Source organism: Gallus gallus, chromosome 3, assembly GCF_016699485.2.
Source record: "Gallus gallus isolate bGalGal1 chromosome 3, bGalGal1.mat.broiler.GRCg7b, whole genome shotgun sequence".
NCBI lineage: Eukaryota > Metazoa > Chordata > Aves > Galliformes > Phasianidae > Gallus > Gallus gallus.
The window spans coordinates 4,903,752-4,923,727 of NC_052534.1; the positions used below are offsets into that span (position 1 = coordinate 4,903,752).

At 43.9% G+C, this 19,976-nt stretch overlaps 1 protein-coding gene and 2 long non-coding RNA genes across 11 annotated transcripts in view; 2 read left to right on the forward strand and 1 right to left on the reverse strand.

Annotated features, from left to right (window-relative positions):
* The window catches only part of MACROD2 (MACRO domain containing 2), an 838,556-nt gene that overhangs the window by 138,169 nt on the left and 680,411 nt on the right, over window positions 1–19,976 (forward strand). The window lies entirely within an intron of this gene.
* On the reverse strand, window positions 11,561–17,220 carry LOC107052852. The gene is made up of 2 exons (XR_001465618.4): window positions 17,079–17,220; window positions 11,561–15,318 (listed from the first exon to the last, which is right to left on the reverse strand). It is a non-coding gene; the product is annotated as an uncharacterized LOC107052852 (long non-coding RNA).
* On the forward strand, window positions 17,164–19,106 carry LOC121110247. The gene is made up of 2 exons (XR_005858478.2): window positions 17,164–17,492; window positions 18,920–19,106. It is a non-coding gene; the product is annotated as an uncharacterized LOC121110247 (long non-coding RNA).

The window sequence follows — 19,976 nt, forward strand, 5'->3', positions numbered from 1 at the left end:
TTGTCAAATTGTATGTCAAAGATTTAGAGCCTGATGATAATCAGACCCACATACATCAGTACAGTGAAGTAAGGCTCTCTCCAAAGTACACAGCTAGCCCTCCTCTGAAGGCAACATTCCTTATGTCGTCAAATTCTTCTACTCTTGCGTTACAACACTCAATATTTTCCATCTGCTCATGGCATGTTTGTTCAAAGGAAGCATTCTCCTATCCCAAGGCTGCCGCCGAAGCTTCTGGCTTGCTTGTGTGCTGGGTAGTAGTGCAAGGCAGGCCATCCAGCTCCTCCACTCTCAAAATGGAAGTTTCTTCTTTAGACTTTAGAAAGCCTGGGGAGAAAGCATACCCACCTGTACCCATCCTCACTGGTTCCCTGGCTGCTCTGCAAACGAGTTAGAGTTTGGCTGTGTGCATAGATGTGGTCTGGTTCTTTAAATGTAACACGCGTATTCATGAAGACACCAGAGAAAGAAAAATGGCGTTCATTGGATGGGTATTGCTTCAGTCTTTAGTTTATTGTTGGATATGAGGCTGAAATTCTAGTTTCAGAGTGCCTTCTTAAAATATGCGTTAGTTAAATTATTTAATATAATTTTCTTCTATAAATGTTGTAGAAGTCTTATTAGTATTGCCTAAATCGTCTGATTTCACTTTATGCTAGCAATAAAGTAAGTTTATATGTCTGAGATAATATAGGAAAGATCGTCTTAAAGCGTAAAAGATTAAGATTAAATTCTTTCTCAAATGTTTTTTAGGAACCCAGACAATATCCATTTTACACAGTACTTTAGGAATAGACCCTCTGCTGTAAAAGAATTTAAAAAATACGTCAGGATCAGCCTGATCTCTTTGAAATCAAATATTAACACAGCTGCATAGCATTTTAAAAATGTAGGATCCAAATATTAGAAATGAAAATAATGTCGCTGCGTATTGAAGATAAAAATATACAAATATATTACAACGAGAGAACTACACTTTTAAACACAAGTGTGTTGGCTTGAATATTATTTGCAGATAATGCTCTGCGTAGCTGGAACAGTACAGAGGATATCCAGCCCTTATCAGCTCACTGTGGGGAAATGGCAGAGTCCTAGAAAGTTATGGCTGGGACTTAAGGAAAACCACAACATTGTCTTGCTTTAATCTCGCACGTGGGCACGCTGATTACTTAGCAGCTTTAGAGATTGCCCTGCTCTCATCGACACTAATACTCCTGAAGACCAGACTTCAAGAGGAGGGGCATGGGCTTACATGAGGGTTCCTGTTTGGATGTTATACTGTAATGGCTAACGCAGACAGGTAACATGAAAGGGAAGTGCAAAATGGTACAGGGAGACCGTTCTGTATATAATAAGCTATCCAGGCATTATGCTTGTGTGCATAAAATCCTAGTTCCTTGGGATATTGGTGCTTTGTGCTTTGGTAAAGCAGCATTACTGTAGAGGGTTAATCTTCCAAAGTGGACTTTTTGAAATGGGACTCGTAAGAGCCGTACAAAGAGAATGCAGGTGAAGATGTTGAGTTAAATTTTAGATTTCTTCTTTCCATTTGAGCTGAAGACGGCAATTAATGCGGTCTTCTTGATCTTTTTGCATTTAGTCATTCAGCATAAAGCATGAAGCTCTCAATTCAAGCCTCCATACAGGGAGTGATTGCTTCCTACCACGCTGAATAGGGCTGTTTCTGAACTGTGACTGTATCTAATCAGCAGAGAGTGGGCTGACTTCACACCAGTTATTGAAAACACATTTTCATAAGGTTTTTTTGCTGATAAATATCCAACCAGAATTCTCTTATACGTTGTAGTGTGCATAGCTATTGAGAACTGTTTAGAAATGCATGTACAGTGTCAACCATACAAATAGGGGTTTGTAATACTTCTTAGCATATTCATTATGAATTCTCAAAATGTTAAGTTATCTCTGTCCTACAGTGTATCTGTGCTGAGCAAACTGTGGCTGGGGGCCAATTCCATTTTACAGCCATCCAAAGCAGTCTTGTGACCAATCAATCAAGTTTACACTTACAAAATGCCCATAGTATAAGCACCTAAAGCGCTGTGCATAATCCATACTGAAATAAATACAATATACTATCTCTGAACAGTGGAGCCAGGTGAAATTAGACATGTGCCTCTGAGGTTGTCATAGATAAAGGAATCTGATTCTGCAGGAGGGGACCCCAATAGCACATGGTATCAGTGCCCGTGACTCATAAGGCTGTTGCATGTTTCAGATGTGAATGGGAAATTGGTTAGCGTATGCAGTGGAAGATGCATAGGAAGGTTTTATAAATGGGACACAATCAAGGCGCAGAGATTTTTTTCTATGAATGAATGTTTAGCTCTGAGGGGGAGGAGGGATGGGACAGGCTGCTCTGTCCCCTATCACAGTCACAGCTCCATGTGCTTCAGTTACTGCTGTTGCTTACCTTCTTCTTGATGAGGTGCATTGACTGGGGAAGGGTGGACAGCCCTCATTTTGCAGTAGGAGCACCAAGTGTTCTTGAAGCGTGCAACTGGGAAACATCTTTTTAACACCCCCCCAAAAAAAACCCCCAAAAACACAAGTTCCATGTGATGGCTGAGCAACAGGAGGGAGGGGAAGAAAGAAATCCAAGAAAAAAAAAAACAGAAAAAAAGAACTGTGTGTGTGGCAGGTCTGGGTGCTGGGTCTATTTCAGAAGCAGTGAGATCAGAGCCTTTGCCCTGGTTTCTTTCGCCAACAGCAGCCCAGCGCTCAGCCAGTTGTGCACTGCTGGTGCTGCTGTGAGCATCCGGCCGCAAAACCCTGTGGCAGTGATGGGCGAGGGGCAGCGGGGCTCTGGGAGGGGAGTGATGGCTTTTAGACAGTGCGGAATTTATTCTGATGCACGAATCTAGCATTTAATGTGCAGGTAGAAAAAACTGCTTCCTGTTGTGCTAATCCTTGGCTGGATAATTGACAGCCTTCTGGAACTTCATTTCTGGCCTTTTCAGCTTTTGTTGATAAAGATGCAAAAAAGACAGACGTGCACAAAAGGACTGTATATAGCGCATAATTCAGTTTGTTGAGCTAGAACATCCAGTTGAATGTGCCATTGATTTACCCTGGCACTAATTCCTGGTGAGTGGCTCGTTTTGAAAGTAGCTGCAAGTTGGCATATTTGCAGGAGCATTGAATTCTGGCATGCAGTCCCCCTTATATTAAAAACGTGGTGTGCAGTGAGTCTGGAGAGCCTTTGAAAGTGAGATATCAATAGAAGCTATGAGCTGCATTGTTATTCTCAGTACATAGCATGTAAAAAAAAAAGAAATAGTAAGCTATATATGTTACCAATAGTGTGCAGTTTGCAGCATGGATTTTTCTTGCACAATGACTGAGTGATGCTGTGTTTGTTAAAAATTGTACTCGAAGCCACTTTAAAGTCCATATGGTATCTGTTATGATTGCCTTAATAACAATAGCATAATTATGGGTATTATATCTTTATAAGATTAAATGTGCAACAAACATTGCTTGTGAGCAGCAAGTTCTCATAAGAGATGACAGCTGTTTTAGAACCAAAATTATAGCTTATTTATTGTGTGTATACATTCGAGCTGGGTGAAAAATAGCAGAAGAATGAAATCTGTGAAAGAACTATTTCTTGCTAAGTGCTATTTTGCAATAAAAAGCTGGTTGTGCGCTAATGAACAATAAGAATGGGTTTGTTGAAAATGAAATATTTCTGTGAAATAAGATGTTTCAAAAGGGTCCTTTTAGCTGCAAACTTCTCACAGAATCGTATCACAGAATGGTTTGCTTTGGAAGGACCTTAAGGATCAACAGGTTCCAACTCCCCTGCCACAGGCAGGGTTGCCAGCTGCTGGATCAAGTGCTGGTTCAGTTTCTGTCTCTTGGAGGGAGAGGAGGAAGGTGGGAAGGGGGAGCTCCCTCAGCACTGAGAATCTTTGCTCCGTGATGGAAAGCATCCAGCTGAAAGAGGTGGCTGCAGTCCCTAGCTCTGCGAATGAGGTGGATGCAGCACTGCTGAGAACAGGGATGAGAGCAGGATGGGACTGCTGGAGGTCCATCCCATTTTGGGGGTGTCTTGTAATGGCAGCCCAAGCAAGGTTCTAGCTGCCCCACTTTTCCATTGTTTTTCTATGCCTGTGCCTTGCTGCAGTAGTAGTGAGTGCCACTCCAGAACCTCAGGTGCCATCTTGCCAGGTCTTGCAAATAGGGAACATTGTCACCGAGAGTCAAATTTATACTGGTGCTTATTTGCTTGCCTCTGTCATTTGTAGGTTTGAGGAGCTTGTTGATGATGGCCAAAAGTCCGAAGTTTTAGCTTTTTAACTGGAGAAATGTGTGAGCTTGGAGAGCTGTACTGAGGTAGGAGGAGAGGAATTCAGATGGGCATCCTCAGTGCTGCAGAGGAGCGCAAGTGTGGATTCCAAGGAGGGCAAAAAAGTACGTGCAATGCAGAGGTACAGACACTTCATAGCAAGGCTTAGAACGCAGTAAAATCCAGGCACCAATACCAAACACACAAAAAGCAGGGCCCTCACATATACAGAAAGGAGCTCTGATTCCGTGTGAAGGCTCTTGGCACAGAGGGAGTTTTCAAAATACTGTAAGGTTGTAAAAAACTGGTTCCACGGCGTGTATGAACGTGCAATCTGATGTGTGTGCTGGGAGCACCTGGGAGCAGGTGGATGCACACTCATCTCCAAGGGGAAGGGCAGAGCAGAGAGGGCAGCGGTTCCCAAAATCTGACATGGGAGCAAAAAGGGCCCTTCTGGGTGGAAGAGTTTTCCAGGTGGGGAAGTGGAAGGAAATGCCACCTCAGAGCTTTCAATGGAAAGGCTTTGTACACTCAGAACTCCTCCTTGCTTTATTTATTTTTAATGAAGCAGACATTTGTATCAGTTTTTATCTTTTCAGCATCATTTTGAAAGTAGTAGGACGCCAACTCCCTTGAGCAGCAGGATGACATACCTCGTACAGACATGGATCACTGTCCACTGTGTGCAACCCGGGGATGTTAGCAGTTCATGCAGCAATAGTTGTCTCTAAGTATCTTCAGGTTGTGTAGATGTTGTTAATCTTGTTGAAGAAGCACAAACCACAGTGAAGTTTAATGATCTTGGTTGCTTTTATTTTTATAATTCCGATCTCTGGAATGATTGTTGGGCCATAATTTTATGGAACTGCTTTGTAAAATGATAATTGTTTTACTCAGTTCTGTCTGCGGTCTCTGATGCAAGCCAAGTGTTCAAAAAACACACAGCAAATTGCCCGAGCTCACTACTGAGTGCACTGAAGGACAGATGGAACAGAGTGCTGCAGTGGGTTAAGTGAAGCACAGTGGCTGATCTTACCTGGTCCAGGCTGCAGCATCTTTGGAATGCGTGCATCTTAGACCTGTAAAACTGGAATTTGGAAGGCTTGCTCCTTGCAGTGCTGGCATTTGTGTGGAAATTATTTCACTGAATTCCCTAGCCCAACAAATAAGGTTAGACGAGATGTGAGAGGGGACTTTTTTTCCCCTGAACAGACATGGCAACAGGTTTGCTAGTGGCATTTGCGATTGAGAGGTCTGAGGGCTGCTTTTCCTTTTGTATGGTCAAAATTGAAGTTCTGATGGGGAAAAAAATGGAGCTGATGGTGAACTTTTGCTTCAGAGAGGAAGAAAATCTCTCTTATCTTGAGACGTTTGGATATGAAACAGTTTCCTACTTCTGATTTTTGCTAGTATAAGCTTACGTGTGTATAAAAAAAAACAAACAGCAAACCACAAAAAACTAGAACAAAATGTTACACTGCAGCTAAAAGGGAAAAAAAGATTTGTTTCTTTTTCCAGAAACGAATTGCAGAACATTGTGACTGCCTTATGGTCTTTTTCCACTTCAGCAAGGAAGGGGTCTTAGATGTTAGAAGGGGTTTTAGATAGACTGAAACCCAGTCCTTGCAAAGGATTCACACAGACTGCTGTATTCTGGTCTTTACTTGTTCAGTACGGGGCACTTCAGTGTCACAAAAGCTTTTGCTGTGTGGTGTTTGAACGTGGATGTGAGGGTGTGAATTGTGTTACTTACAGAGGTTTGTGATGTGAAGCAAAATAATGCATTTCTAAGACGCTTTTGACATCGCTTGGGCACTGATGATATTTCTGGGTTCCTCACCTGCTCGATTTCCCAGCTTATGAGTTACTCAGTGTTGTTAGAACTTTGCTACTGCAGCCGTGGCTGTTGGTGCTTGCTTTTCTGTTGTGATGAATCTCAACAGGTCCATACTTACACATGTGTTAATGCAGAACCCCCTTTTGCCTTTTTGGTGCAGACATCTGTGTGTGGGCCTCATCTGCAAACTGTGGTGGTGAAAAGGGGCTGAGCTATGCTCACCTGGCACAGCAACCCTTTAGTCTACAGGGAAGGAAGTGCAATAGGATCAGGGCTGATTTTGTTTTAAAAATACCAAACATTGCAGTATTTCAGTCAGTGTAAGAGACCCTTACACAGAGCTGGGATCATTTACAAAGTAATTCTTATTTTTCCGTATTTTCTTGTTATGTCTCAGACATTGCAGGGGACCTGCAATAAATTGCACTGATTATCAAAATCAGTTTTCAGGTGGTTATTTTGGTACCAGAGACTTGTCTGCTCTTTAGCTTCACAGTGCATGGGGAGTTAAGTTGGGGCATGAAGAATGGCATTGCTGTGGCATAGCACTCATACCAGAAAGGAATTGCTGGTAACCACAGAGAGCAGGGAATTTTCCTCTGCCAGTTCCATTGCCAGCAACAGTCCAACGTGGTCTGAGCGGAGAAGTGCCCGCATGGCACAGTGCAAGCTGAGTTCTGCTTTTTGCTTCTGTGGCTCAAGATCAGATCAGCACCTCTCCTGTCAAGAAAGAGATATTGCAACAGCCTGTGCAGTATAAAATCATCTGCTTTGCTTTGTTTGCTTCCAGGAGAGTGACAAAAAGAAAGCTTTAAATGGCTGATCGTTTAATTGTCAGGAGAGCCAGTTCAATTAGATTAGTGGGCTGTTTGAAGGCTTGTTTTTAAATTTATCCTGATTAGGCTAGCAAGGAGCTTGAAAATAAAACAGCATTGCAATCTTAATACGTTTGCAGACAGACACCTGTATGCTCAACTGCACATTCCCACCAAGTAATTCTTCTGCTTAGATATTTTTTGCTCTTCTGGTTCTCTTTCCACCTCTGATCTTTGGGTGATTCCTCGGAGATCAAGGAGTTGAGCCAACCAACAAAAACGCAGAACAGCTGACAGCAGGCAGAAGTCTGCTTCTTTGCAGTGTTAATCCCAGAATTGTGACCTGCCGTTGGGTTTGTCTGAGCTGAGCGTGGTGTGAGCAGCTGCAGGGCTGGGGCTGCTGCTGGGGCTTTCCGAGCATTACACTATCGTGAAAGCAGAAAACTATCTTCAAAAAAGCACTGTCCCTTTTTGTTGATAAACTGCTCAGATTAGCACGGCTCCTATAATCACTTTAATAATTGCCCTGTCTTCTTCCTCTTTTTTATTTGTCCCATCAGTGATTGGGATGCTTTTGCCTTCCGAAAGAATGTAGACACTGCCAATAGAAATTGATCTTTTAATTGTGTTCATTGCTTTGACTTTGTCAGCGAGGTTGGTCCCCCATAAGCACTGGGGGAAGAAAAATCACCAATCTGTTTTTTTTTTCCCGAAGTATAAAACAAGGAAACTTGATTCATTATAGATAAATATATAGAATCTTTAATGTATTCTAAATAAATGGCATATTGATAACAGCGGCAATGCATGATGAACCATAATTGTTCAGAGTAAAAGATACTTATAAATAAGTAATCTTTTCTAATGAAAAGTAATTGTTCTTAATATCTTATTCTGCAAGCCTTATGTTTAAAATTGCATACGAATATTCAAGTGAGGTTCTTTAGTACACTAACTACATACACAAAATTCTTACCTCATTTTTCCCGGCTGAAATTTGTTTCCTGCAACCGAAAATTAGCAGGAATGTTCCTAGTTAAGTAACATTTTGTTTGGAATGCATTCTTATTCAAATTCATTTGTTTCTGTTTTCTCGAGCTTGCGGAGATGAGGTGTGTGTCTGCGTGCTGACATGATCTGGCCAAAATGCTGTGACTTGGAAAGTCTTTTTGTTCCAAAAATATTCCAGGCAATTCCATCCATTTTATTCCCGATAGAATCAAACGGCAATGAGTACTTGTTTTACCCATGATCCTTTGGTCCCCAAGAGCCCTTCCACATCACTGTTAAACGTCACCTGAAAATACTACTGAGTTTCAGAATATCGAAAACAGAATTGATGCTGGTTAAAAGCAGCACCTTTCTCTTTGCTCAGGGACATGAGTTAGTGGAGGGTTGCTAGTTAGGGTAGTATGGTTAGGTTGGGATTGGACTCGATGATCTTTAAGGTGTTTTCCAACCTGAGAGATTCTATGATGCTATGATTCTTCTTTAGGTGCCGTTTCTGTAGGTTTTCTCCTTTGCATGCTTTGCACATGATGCCCCCCAGGACAAGACCCGTACCATGAATGTGTGTCAGATTAATTAGGCAAAAGCAAACTCTTAGGTCAGAGCTGAAGGTGAGAAGGATGTGAAAAGATCTCTGATGTTTTTGCTACAAATAAGTCACGTAGCAAACAAGTCTCATTTGCAGAATGTCAGTGACTGCTCATTGCTGTGAACCGGCTGGTGAGATGTACAAACTGGTGTGCCACCACCTGCCAACTTTCATTTTTCTTTTGCCTTTGTATTGTGGTAGTGAATTAAAACGTGTTGTGGAAGTCCCTGTTTCCAGTGGCTTAAACTCAACCATTTAAAACTGGTAATGATTTGGCCACTCATGGGCTGAGGCTTCTCGGTTGCCCAATGAGTGCCCAACGGGAGGACTTATATAGGGTGATATCTCACAGGATGGGACATCTGGAGGTGTGATGGAAGGACAGAAGAGAAGGACAAGCACTGGAAACAGAAGTGGGATAGATGAGGAAAAGCTTGGGTGAAATTTAAGATGTATAACATCAAAAGGTTTTTGTGAGGCTTTTCCTCTTTCTGGGACCTTGTAGAGGGAAGAGGATGTGATTGTGACCATGAAGAATGGAGCCATCTGGCAGGTTTTCTGCAGCAATTTCAAAGTCTCTTTGAATCCTAGCTTCTTTCAACAGTTAAGACTGTGGCCTGTGACCAGGAAACCTGGTGGGCCTTTTCTTTACTCTGGGTAGAGGAAAGGCAGTGACATAGAATCATGGAATGATAGAATCATAGGATCAATCACAGAATCGTATAATGGCTTGGGTTGGAAAAGCCCTCCCAGCCCCAACCCCTGCCATGGGCTGGCTGCCCCCCACCAGCTCAGGCTGCCCAGGGCCCATCCCGCCTGGCCTTGGGTACCTCCAGGGATGGGGTACCCACAGCTCTCTAGGCAGCAGTGCCAGGGCCTCACTGCCTTCTCAGTGAAGAATGAAGAACAACAACAAAGTGAGGACCTGAACTGTGGCCAGGCCTTGCCAATCTTCTCATGCTGCTGGTTGGAAGGTTCTGAACTCTTCCACCTCCCCCTCTTTCCTTGCGGCAAAACTAAGTAATCCAGTTATTCAGCTGTGAATGATGTGAGTGATTCTAGGGGGGCTGAGACTTCAAATAAAACTTTACAAAGTGCAAAGATATTTTGCACTGGCTTCACTTAGCAAAACAAGAAGAGACGATGGTCAGAGGAGATGACTGTCTCCATTAAAAACAATTAGCTTTAGAGCTGCCTTTTCTTTTTCCTGCCCCCGTGAAAAATCCTTGTGCTTAGAACTATTATAGAGGATAACTGAAGGTCTGGCACAATTCTTGGTCAGTGATCGAGCTGTGCAGCTCAGGGCAGGTGGAAGCCAGGTGGAGGGGTGAACACATCCCTGGGAGAGAGATTTGTGCTGCAGAAAGCTTTCTTGGTGGGGACTTTAAGGCTCTGTCTAAAGATGAAACAAACGTGGAAGAGGTAAAGCAAACAGAAGAAAAACCAGCACGAGCGCCTTTCCAGGATGAGATAGGGTTTTCCAGATTTTCTGAAGGTGGTCAAGAGTGAAAAAGGTGAATTACTCATGATCTCAGTGTTTGTCTAAGGTGTTTCTGGTGTGTAAGGTGGCACTTGTAATGTCACTGTTTTGAATGTATACTGGGGAAAGCTGAGAACTGCAAGCCTGTAACCTTCATATGCTCCGAGCAAGTTATTAAAAGAAGTGTAATAAAAGCTAAAACATTTAACACCTGCATAAATACAGCTAGCGCCAGGTTCAGAGCAAGCCAAAGCCAGGCTTTCTGTGCAATGGGCACCAGGCTTATGAAACTTGTTGCCAGAGGGTATTGCGAATGCTTACGGCTTAAAGAGCGGCTGAATGAGTTTGTGGAGGAGAAAGCCACCAAGGATTATTTCGAACCCGCAGCCAACAGTTCTTCTCTGAGCTGAGTGTGTGTGCAGCATTAGGAAGAATAGCCGTATTTGGGAATCCTGTGCTTGGTGGTAGTGCTCTTGCACTTTTCCTTGGCTATCTTTTCATGCCCTCTGTTAGAAGTGAGGTCTCAAGTGAGGTGAATTCAATCAATGCTGCAGTTCTTACGGTGTTCTCATCCAGAATACCACCTGCCTTATACGAGAGGTGGGTTAGGAAAATAAACCAGTAGGTGGAATAAAGCACAATCTATGAGAAATCTGTGAGGCATTGTACTGGACGAGAGGCAAACTTGTCCTCTTATCTCAAGCAGTGAAAGGAATTGCACGGTCTGTTTCTAGCCCATGCTTTGGACTGCACTATAAAAGGCATGGGTGGGAATGTCTGGAGGGGCGTGGGATGTCAAATAATAGCATTTGGGTTTGTTCAGCAACTTGCATTCCTTGCTCCTGATTATGTGCTGTTAGCCCTGGGCCTGTGCACGGCTGCTCCTTGTGCCCTGTGAGAGCACCGGCTCCTCTCTGGGGTCAGGGATCTCCCTGGTTTCCAGGCTGTGTACAGAGGGGAGGGACAGGTGCTTGTCCTTAAGGCGGGACCCTTCAGTGCTGTGCTGCTGCTGTATGACATGGCAGGCTGTCCCTTCCTGCTGAGCTTGGTGGGCACGAGCCTGTCAGCTGCAGCACTTTGTGTCCTGCAGCAGGGCGTAGAAACAGCAATTGCAGGGGGCAGGGTAGAAAGCGATCCACTACCAAGCTGGATATAAAACGCAAAGTGGTCTTCAAACCCTCTGTGCTACTGCAAAATAAGCCATACTGGGAGGTGTTGAGGATGGTCAGCAGGTCAGCCTTCAGGGAGGAAGTGGCACATGCAGCTCCTTGTTACTGCAGTCAGGTGCCTTGCAGCCCTCTGTCCTGGGGAACCTGAGTTTGCAAAGGCAGACTGAGCAATGATCCTTTGCTTTTGCAGGAGGAGACTGTGTTTGGAATCTTCAGATCTGTCTGTTCCTGAGGCTATATATCAGAGAAGTGGCATACGGGACTTGGAGTATGGAGGTCTTTGATTTCTGTTTGTCCAACTACTGGAGTATTAAAATAGTGCAAAGTGGAAAAATTCTATTAACACTTCTGCATTAAAGCATTGCATTTATATGACTCTGCATTTTGATAGATGGTATTAAATTAGAATTTCTACAGGACCCGTGTAGAATCAATACATTATAGCACAGGCACAGGTACAGGCCCATGTATTGGAGCAGTGCCCACCCCAAAGAGCAGGATAGCAGGTTGGGATTACAATTTAAAACAAAATTTGTGGGGGGGTCTTCCCAATGTTGAGTTACATGAACACATTGGTGGCCTTCTGCCACCGTAGCACTGAGGCATCATCTGGTGGCAAGGCTGTGGTTCGCTCAACTGTAAGCATAGGTGGTGCAGTGGTTTGCTCCTCTTCTTTCTTTTCCCCAAATCAGTTTTTGGCAGTCCCTTGGAACCGTTAGCTGTCACACCTCTTGTTAGTGACTGAGGAAGCAGTGGCATTCAGTGCGGCACAGGCCAGTAAGTGTTTCATTTTCGAGCTCAGAAAAACAGAGCTTGGGAAAGAAAAAGCAGCAGAAATACGATCAGCAGTGAAGCCTAGATGAGACTGGTAATGATTTGTATATGTGTGTTTGGATAGTAACTTGTATTGCAGTGCTTTGTGAGTTTATGGTTGTTGCAGAGTTGGGTTATAAACAGGATTACAATATTTTATGTTTGTAATTGCAGCTGATAGCGCTGAAACTAACAGCAAAAGTAGTGTGATGGAAGAAACATTTAAGTAGGGTCTAAAACCACTCCCAGCCCTCTCGGCAGGCACTATTCTTAGCAGCTTTTCCATTGTTTCAGAGCGTGGATTCAGTTTTGGGTCCATAATGAAGGATGCTCAAATAGAGTTGGTGGAATAGTGTGTGAATAATCATCCTCTGTGCATGTGAAAATACGGGGGAATGTCTGTTTATATGAATTGCTCATTCCCTGGCAATCAGTGTTTACTGATTTTGATTAGAGACAATTTCGGATAGACTGGTGTGTTTTCCATATCACATGTCGGAGCTTAGTAACACCACAACTGCTCACACGCGCCGGTAACACTTCGCCATTTCTGGCCTCGTCATTCTGACTTCACCTCTGCTTATCCTGAGAGTTCAACAAGGGCATTCATCGAGGGCAGTGGCACGTGGCTGGTAGCTCCTTTATGTCACCTGAAATCCAGCGGGTTTTTTCCCTCGTGGAAAGGCCCTGGCCTTTCTGCAGGCTTCTCTGCAGGCACGCCGACTGCTCGCCCCGCCGGGCTCATGGCTCTGCAATCCACAGCCGGGTAGTCACAGTCACGCCGTGTGTGTGCGGGCATCAGCCGGGACTGCGTCCAGCCAACGCTCCCTGTCGTCTGGGGGCTCGTGCGGCCGGGACAGCGTTCCGTTAGAGCTTTGCTTTTGCTTCCCGGTTGTTAACCTTTGTTTGGGATGAATCGGGCTGTTTCCTTGCTGGTGCCAAGCGGCTTTCTCCGGAGCAAGAGGCATCTTTTTGTGTTTGTTAAATGGGCAGTGATGAAGCGTTTAAGTGGTCCAGAGGTTCCATTAATTATGTAAAACAACGACAAGGAAATAAGTGCGGCAGAACTTTTTAAGCTTTTTCATTTTCTAGCAGTCTTAGCACTCAAGTGAAAATAATTCAAGCTTGTTGTGTGTATTTGTCTAAAACGTCGTGCATTTGGATGCATAGTTTTGTTCGCGGCTTAATCCTCATGGCTCTTAGCCCTGAATAGCTGGTGTTTCTGTGGCAAGGATATTTGAGATTGTCGTGTTTTGCTACATGAGAATAATAAAGCCAAGAAGGAGAAAACAGGATGAAGAAGCCAGTTTGCCAGTAATTTGTCTCATTTAGTTTAGCAACACTTTGATCGCCTTTTCTGCGTTCTGCTCCCTGATGGGCAGCACACGAAGCGTGCTGGTGGAACAAATTACTTTGAGAAGAACCGAATTTGAGCAAAGGAATGGCGGAGGGCTGCAAAACATCACACAACAAATATGCCAGTTGCCATGTATGCATTTCTTCTGTATTCTGCAGCTTGTCTTGTTAATGGCAGCAGGACTGGCGCTGCAGTGAGGAGTGTGAGCTGCTGCTCTGTGGCAGTGCCCTGGGAGCTGTGCCCAGAGCCATGGCAAGCGTTGGGAAATGCCAGGAGTTCCCTATTTCTGTTAAGTTGAAAGCATCATGGTTTGTGAAGAGTGCGTACCTGAACAATTTTGGGAAGGGTTATTAAAGGGTAAGGTATCTTTTTTTGTACCCAGTACAGAATAAAATAGCTGAAATGAGTCCGCCCGCTCACAATAAAATTGTGCTTTGGTGGACTTGAGCTGGTCCTCATCAGGACTCCCTTCAAGACGGATGGCCCCTCCCATAGACACCCTCCATAAACTCCTCTTAGTACAGGGAAGAGCTGTTCTGTTGACCTTCAGGAGACCTTCAGGGCTCTTAGATGCCTAGGGCTGGAGACATCCACCAGACAGATTTCCTGCGGCGTTTGGAGGTCATCTAGAGAGGTTTGTGGTACCGGGCCACGCATTTGGCAGTGGTATTCCTACCTGGAGCTGGAATGTGATACAGTTTGTTTTCTGCAGGATTTGATCTGCGCTATTAAGTGCTCGCTATTTGCTTCACAGCAATGTGCAGTGGAATCCGTACATTTAAGAGCTGCCAGACAGAATTATTTCTTGAATATGATTGCTCAGTCTCTCTTTTCCAGTTGACGAATGGTGGTACATTTCTGATTTAAACATCACTTACAGTCTTAACTGCACAAAGTTATGGAGCTCAGCTTCACACCACTGAGGTCCTTCAGAGCAGGTGGCAGGACACTGGCAGATGACGTTTGTGTCTTAAAGCCATCAATTCTGTTGTTAATTTGGGTTTCCACTGCGTAGTTCTGTGGGTAGAAACTTGCTGCTGCCAGCAGTGTTCCTCCATGAAAACAAAATCAGACAAGTGATGATCGGTAATAATTACCCGGGGCTTCAAAGTACGTGTTAGTTTTCGTCTAGTGGTTGGAGAAGGGTCGTCCTTTGCCCCATTGCAGTTGAAGTGTAATTGCAGTATAGGATTTTGTTGCTTTATTTCTTGTTGATTGCATAAAAAAGTGGAAGAAAGGATGAGAGTAAAGTTAATTTGAGAAGAGAGAACTGTTTTTCTGAGACAAATCTTAAATCTTGCTGAGCCGGAGAGGTTAAAATAGCACTTAGTGAGCACTAAATTTAACTTCTTCAGTATTTATTTCCTGTAGGTTGATTAGATTGTCTCGTCTCAAGGGAGCAAGTTTTTTCTCTTTGTGCTAATGATTGGTATTCAATATCCAATTTAGGTTGTTTGTTTAATAATTCAGCATTCATGGTAAATTTTGGTAAGTGAAACTTTTTGCATATCCGCCTAATTGAAGGTGAGAAATGGTTCAGTATCTGATTTATACCTGTGTGTCTTCCACACCTCTGTTTTTTCACTAACTTGCATGTCTCCACAACGTGTTTCTTCCCAGTTTCGCAGTCATATTGCCAGCATTTATGAGACACCGAGGGACAAACTTTAAAAGATCTATATGGTGTCCAACCAAATGTTCTCAACAGCTTTGTTTTCGAGAGAGAAAAAATGACATAGTGCGTAGTAAAGGATAATGGCTATTCTTCAATCAAGATGCTTCCCAGCCCCGTGTGACCTCTTAGTTCAGAGCTGTCAGATAAGGTTTCCCAGTCAGCAGCCACATTCCCTCTCAAGGGATCTCTCAGATAAATTAATTTGAAGCTGAATTTTTCTTGACTACCCAGAGGTGCGTTGTAGGCATCTTTCGCGAAGGATAATCCTGAAAGACAGGAAGGAGTAGGAAAGTTGCAGTATTTTTTGTGGCAGTGAGAAGAGGGTTATTTTCTTAAATGCAAATATTGCTCGGGTGCAGCCTGCTGTAGGCTTTTCCATCTACTAGCTGCTTCTTTACAAATTCATCTCATTTCTAACTTACATCACTTCAATCTGGTTACTGGAAGCCACTTGTGCTGGAACTGAAAGGCAAAATGTCCTTCTGCAGGAGGGAACTGGGCAGCGTGCTGCAGGAGGGCAGCTTGGAGAGGATGCAGGTGGAGCACAGTGTTGGGGCAGCACGTGGGTGGGCTGGGAACACGGAATGCAAGGAGCCTTGCACGATGGAAAAATGGGGGTTGGGGCAGAGGGAAGAGGCTGTGAGTGGGACTGAGGGCAAGAATTCAGTGCATTTCCACTTCTACATCTGGGCTTTGTGACGTCTTCCTTGCTCATGTTCCCCTGTTGGAGCTGCTGTGTATGTGGCACTAAGGGCTCATTTGATTTCTAGCTGTGGGTTTCTGCTTAAGTCTCTTCACATAGGTGAAAACCTGGATTTTTCTGCTGTGTTGCCTGTTCTGTACCGAAGCAGAAATGCAGATGTGCCTGCAAACTGCAGGAAGAGGACTGTTCAATACTTTGAAAATTGGTATTGACCGTCCCTCTCTGTCCTACATCGTGCAGATTTCCAGTTCTGAATATGCGTGATGTGAATGCTGTCAAGCTTATAGGTTGAATGCTGTTTCTCAACTTAAGGTTAACTACAAAAGCTGACTGTGAGCCAGATTCCATCTCATAGTTGGTGGAAAGAGAGATTCCCCCATGAGGTGGGGGCATTCACTGGCTGTGTCTGTCTGTCGCCTGCTGTTGCCTAACTTTCTAGGAGGACTGCTGGCTATTGGGGAGCTGAGGAGATGTGCCTGTTATGCTTAAATGGCTGTTTAGGAACGTCCCTCAAAATGCAGTGGTCCAAACACTGCCATTTATAAATTCCAGGTCTGCATTCTGCTCTTGTGGCTTCGGCTGTGTTAGTTAAAGCAGACTGGTTTTACAAACATTTTTTTGTCATAATGTCTATTTTCTCCTACATTCTTCAAATGTGAAGCGTGGAAAAGTAAAGGCAGTAAAGGTTTGAATAGTAATAAAAATATCCCACCCCAGTGTTGTAGGGGTGATATATAGCCGTTTGTGAAGGAGGATAAAATGGAAGGAAGAAGAAAGGAATATCAACCGGGAAGAATGTTGTGTTCCTGGCAGTGTTTAAAGCCGCTATAAATTTCAACGTTTTTCTTTTTCAACAGAAGAAACCAATATTTTTTCAATTTAATGAATTTAATAAGCGGGGCATGTTATGTGGAATTTTTAGTTACAGTAGTTTTGTTCTTTTTAACTGCAGCTAGGCGAATGTTCAGCGCGTTTGTAATTGAACGAAATAAAAGGTGATAATTTAGCTTTTAAAAATACTCCCTTGGGATGTGGAGTTTTCCTACAGGTTCAGGTCTCTCAGAAGACGTCCTGTGAATCAACAATATTTTGAGTCTTTTTTCATGGACTTTGATCCTTCTGGTAAGCTTTTAAGTGATGTATTAAAGTGGAGCGTGTAATCCCTTTTCACTATGTTTTTTTCCTTTCCTAATGGAACTCTTTTAGATGTGAGTACAGTGCCATTCATGAACGTTCATTGCCCGTTCTTAAATATGCGAAGCTGAAAGAAGATCCTTAATGCATTCACCAATTGTCTTAATATCAGTAAAACCTGCTTAATACCTTGGGAAGTAATGCCAGATTCTGTTCCAGCCTGTTGGCCTTTTATCAACCCGGCTTTGAGCTGCTGGCCATCAGAGACTGCTGCCTCCCATGGCTGTACTGAAGGTTACCTGTTGAATGTGATTTTGATGGTAAATGTAATGAAGCTCATAATGCTTCTGCACCATGGCAACGGTACCAAAACATCACTGCTCTTCCTGTATTCATTTTCCTTTACTAGCCAGAAGACTGGACTGTAACTGGGGACTCTGGGAGATGTATAGAAGTGAAGAACTGTTTTTTGTTGCCTTTTTCCCCTCCAGGCCAGTGTAGGTCACAAGTCCCAAGACAGAAAGCATGGGTATATTCAAAGTAACTAGAACTCCTCTGGGGCAAATAAGCACAACCCCCAAATAGCCCAGATGGGACAGAAAGGTATGTAGCACATTTTTCCAAATATTAGCCCTATAGTCTTTCTCTTAGGGCAGGTGAAATCGAGTCCATTGGGGTCACTGGGGTCTTTTTCTCACAAAGACTATGGAAAATACCTAGTTTCCATTTTGCAGAGCATTGAAGTTCTTGTGGTCTGAAGCCCAAGGAGAGCTCGAGGCCTGGCCTCTCACTGGCAAGGCTGCAGCATTGTGTGGCCCTCACCTTCCATGGTGTCAGGGCTGAGAAGACCCAACAAAATCCTTAGAATGAGTGGCATATCCGAAGCTGGAAGGGCCCCACAAGGATCACCGAGCCCAACCCCCGGCCCCACGCAGCACCCCCAGCCCCAGTGTGTGAGAGCGGTGTCCCAGCGCTCCCTGAGCTCCGGCATCGGGGCCGTGCCCACTGCCCTGGGCAGCCTGTGCCATGCCCACCGCCCTCTGGGGCACAGCCTTTCCCTCAGCCCCACCCGCCCTCCCCTGACACAGCTCCGTGCCGTTCCCTCGGGCCCTGTGAGGAGCTGCCATGTGGCCTCCTGCCTGGGAAGGTCAAAGCATCTGGGAGCTGGCACTTGCAGTGCTTTCTGCAGGAGCTGCAAGAGGCATTAATTTTGTCTGTCAAAACAGACTGAAGCGGTATTTAGGAGCTGAAGATTATTCGTTTAAATTATGAAAAGGCAAAAGTTACAGTGATGGATGTTTCGGAGGATGCAAGAGGGGACTAAAGTTATATTTAAATACGAATCCACTGTGAAGCTGTCATAACATCCATTACAGTAAAAGTGAAATTGCTGAGCTCTAAGATTTGTTTTCTGAAACTATACTTTATGACATATCCAGTCTTCTGCTTCTACTGTACTTCTCTGATTAGAGAATTTAATCGCCTCAAGCCTGGCTGCCGTGTCGGTGCTGACCCTTGGGGCGGTGGTGTGAGAGGGCTCTGTGCAGCGCTGAGCGTTGGTTCCGCTGTACAAAGGGGCTCGGACCTCCAAATGTGCATCCTCTGGAATTATTGATTTTGAAGAACAGGAAATTCATCTTAAGTGCATATATTCTTCTAAGAGTCCTTCAGTCACACCAGCCGGGGAATTTATCTTTATGGGAGGGTGTTTTGCATGCCCAACATAATGCGTTTCGAATCTCAGCTTCAGTGATATGACAATAACAAAACAGATATTAATACCCACTCTCTTATACACCTAACATGGACTGCTTCATTTGCTAGTTCAGCCTTTAATTTTTTTTTTTTTCTTTTCATTGAGAAGAGCTCTTTGCGGTACTTCAAATAAATACGGTTATGTTCTTCTGAAGATGAATTTGGAAATTGTAAAGGCGGAACATATCAGTTGATTGCATTAATAACAGCTGACTTCACCCTGCTGCAAAAGATGCAGTTAGTGAGCCTCAACACTGTTCTCCCTTTGCTTACAGGAGAGGTACTCAGATGATCGCGGTATCAGCCCGCTAAGATTACCCGTGATGAACACACACAGCTGATTTTCCTGTTTCTTGTGGGACCTGCTGCAGCTTTTATGGCCGTAGTTCTTTCTAACAGCGTCTCCTGGAATCCAAGAGATGTGCCCCAAAATTGCAGTGTGAATTAAAAGTAATGATAGAGGTACTTGGATATGTTTTCTGCAGGGAAAACAACAGCAGCAGAGGCAGAGCTTTAGAAGTTGGCCTTTTGTCACAACCTTTGTCTTTCTTTGCTTCTTATGGTTTTTATTTGTTTTCTGGGCCTGTCTTCCTATTCTGTTCTCTAGTTGTTGATCCTGCAAGGGAGAAATTAATGTTTTTTGAATGGAGCAGGCAAAAAAAGCCTTCAGCTAGCAAAGAGCTACTACTAAGAGACCTGTGCTTCTGGAACATTCAAAGTTTTAAGTCCTTTCCCTGCTTTGCTCTGTGGAAGTTTGATTAGTACTTAAAAAGTAAGCACCTTTGTGATTTGCATGGTAGTTGTTTTGCAGCTTTCCCCATCTTCTAAGAGAAGAAGAGTCTAGGAAAACTCAGCAAGGGATTGGATAAAGTGTCCTCTCAAGTGTTTATGGTAAAGCAATTAGGAATGGTTAAGAATACACGAGGACGTCTTATCTAAAGACAATCTAGAATGTGAAGAGCCTTGATTGAGTTGTGTTGTCCTCAGATATACTTGATCCTATTAACACTGCAGCCTTTTAAATGCCCAAAGCGGGGTATTTTTGAACAAAGGTTGTGAGTAAGTGGCTGTATTTACACAAGCCCGAGGATTCTCCACACGGAGACATGCTGATTTCTCTGGCCAGAGACTCCCTTCAGGAGAGCACTGTAAACTCAGATGCAGACATGGTGTTTGCTCATCAAGATAATGCTGCTTTCTGCAGCCCTTTACAAACTGAAGGCGCTTCCAAGGACTACATGGCTGCAGACATCTTGGCACAGAAGGAGGTCTTGTGAAAGGCACGTGTGCTGTCTTGCAACAGAGCAGTCATCTTTTAAAAAATGATGCGTG